General features: G+C 62.2%; 1 pseudogene; it reads left to right on the top strand.

The window, feature by feature from the left end:
- Positions 1–1,787: 1,787 nt before the first annotated feature.
- The window catches only part of LOC146870066 (18S ribosomal RNA), a pseudogene marked incomplete at both ends in the record, with an annotated part of 593 nt that continues 20 nt past the window's right edge, over positions 1,788–2,360 (top strand).

Below are 2,360 nucleotides of genomic sequence, written 5' to 3'. Positions count from 1 at the left end.
GCCCCGCTGGGCCCGAGGTCTGGGGTTCCGGCCCTGCGCCCCGTCCTCCAGCCTGCCGCTCCACTAAGGGCCCAGGAGAGGGGTCTGTCGGTCCCGTGCAGGCCTCCCCTGCTTGTCAAGGTGTCCGCGGGCCCCGGGTCGAAGGGCCCGTTGGGTCCCCCACGCAGCCTCCATGGCTGAGGCCCCGCAGGGGCTCTGCGCCTCCGGTCCCCCATGCCCCGGCTCCCGCTCACTCTTTCGTTGGGGCACAGAGCGACCAGATGGCTTCCCTTTCGAGCCCGGCCATCTGGTCGCGCCTTTCCCCTCGGCCATCTGGTCGCGCCTGTCCCCTCGGCCATCTGGTCGCGCCTATCCCTTCGGCAATCTGGTCGCGTCTATCCCCTCGGCCATCTGGTCGCGCGCAATGCTTTCCAATGGGGTGACCAGATGGTCGGGTTTGCCTGGAAGTCCCGATGAGGGTCCATTTGCCTCCCCGATCCCAGCGAGGGATTCAGGAGGTCGGGTACATTCGCTCCTTGGGTCCCCTCTGTCACCTCGTATGCACGGATTACAAGAAAGGGGGGTAATTTTCCTCCGGATTACTAGGGAGAGTGTCAGTCAGACCTCCGTGAGGTCCGGCGATTCTGAAACAGGGGAAGGCAGAAACCGCCGGGGCCCGGGTACGCACCTGCCTCTCAGCCCCTTCCCGATGGTCCTTTCTCTCCGAGTTTGCTGGGTCAGACCTCCGTGAGGTCCGGGGATCCCGAGCCAGGCAAGGCAGCACCTGGGCCAGCCTGATGCATGGCCCCCAGGGGCCCGGGTACGCACACCTGCCTCTCAGCCCCCTTCCCGATGGTTCTTTTTCTCCGAGTTTGATGGGTCAGACCTCCGTGAGGTCTGGCGATCCCGAGACGGGGAAGGCAGGATCCGGGCCCGCCCGCCGGGGCCCCCAGGGGCCCGGGTACACACCTGCCACTCAGCCCCTTCCCGATGGTCTGTTTTTTCCGACTTTTCTCAGTTAGACCTCCGTGAGGTCTGGTGATGCTGAAACGAGGAAGGCAGCACACGGGCCTGCCTGCCGGGGCCCCTAGGGGCCCGGTTACGCTCCTGCCTCTCAGCCCCTTCCCGATGGTCCTTTTTCTCCAAGTCTGCTTACCCCCGAACAGGCAGGGACGCTAAGCCACCATACCCCCTGTGCAGGGTGGCCTGCCAGGGGATGCCCCAGCCGTACTCCGATCGATTGGGCACTCTTGGTCCGTTTAGGGATGGACTGCTTGGCCAGCCTCGGCTGTTGTTTCGAGCAAAGCGCTTCCACCCTGCATGGACCGTCCGTCTCGAGGGCCTGCCGCCTGGCGGGAGACACTACCCAGCATAGTGAAGGCCAAGCGGCCCCGGCAGCTCGTGCCCCCAGGTTGTCTGACCCGAGCGGGAGTTGTCGGATGGTGCCAGGCCCTTGGATGCTGCTGCTCAGCAGGTCCAAAGGCCCCGCGGCGGTTCTTTGCCGGGGACGCCGTCACCACTCTCTGCCCAGCACATTTCCACAGCAGCTCGGAACGACTGTTTCGAGGGGTGTCGCTGCTGCCAGGCTCTGGTACCCCTGCGCCACGGCCTGCCTCTCCCTCCCGGGGAAGACGGCTGGGCCTGCCGGTGCCCATGCGACTGCACCTCTCCACACCCCTCCAGTGAGCCCTTCCGCCCAGGCGGGTTGGCTCCTTCCCCTAGCAGGCTCCTGAGAGGGAGAGGTGCGTGAAGGTTGCCGGTCAGGGAGATGGGCACGCGGCCCCCACACCGTCAGCAGGTGCAGCTACCTGGTTGATCCTGCCAGTAGCATATGTTTGTCTCAAAGATTAAGCCATGCACATGTAAGTACACACGGCCGGTACAGCGAAACTGTGAATGGCTCATTAAATCAGTTATGGTTCCTTTGATCGCTCCATCAGTTACTTGGATAACTGTGGTAATTCTAGAGCTAATACATGCCGACGAGCGCTGACCTCCCAGGATGCGTGCATTTATCAGACCAAGACCAATCCGGCCGCTTTGGTGACTCTAGATAACCTCCGGCCGATCGCACGTCCCCGTGATGGCGACGATACATTCGGATGTCTGCCCTATCAACTTGCGATGGTACTTTCTGTGCCTACCATGGTGACCACAGGTAACGGTGAATCAGGCTTCGATTCCGGAGAGGGAGCCTGAGAAACGGCTACCACATCCAAGGAAGGCAGCAGGCGTGCAAATTACCCACTCCCGGGGAGGTAGTGATGAAAAATAACAATACAGGACGCTTTTGAGGCCCTGTAATTGGAATGAGTACACTTTAAATCCTTTAACGAGGATCCATTGGAGGGCAAGTCTGGTGCCAGCAGCCGCGGTAATTC

This window comes from Triturus cristatus, chromosome 1_1 (genome assembly GCF_964204655.1).
Source record: "Triturus cristatus chromosome 1_1, aTriCri1.1, whole genome shotgun sequence".
Taxonomy (NCBI): Eukaryota; Metazoa; Chordata; class Amphibia; order Caudata; family Salamandridae; genus Triturus; species Triturus cristatus.
The sequence above is the reverse complement of the archived record's forward strand: the minus strand, read 5'-3'. Positions and strand labels throughout refer to the sequence as shown.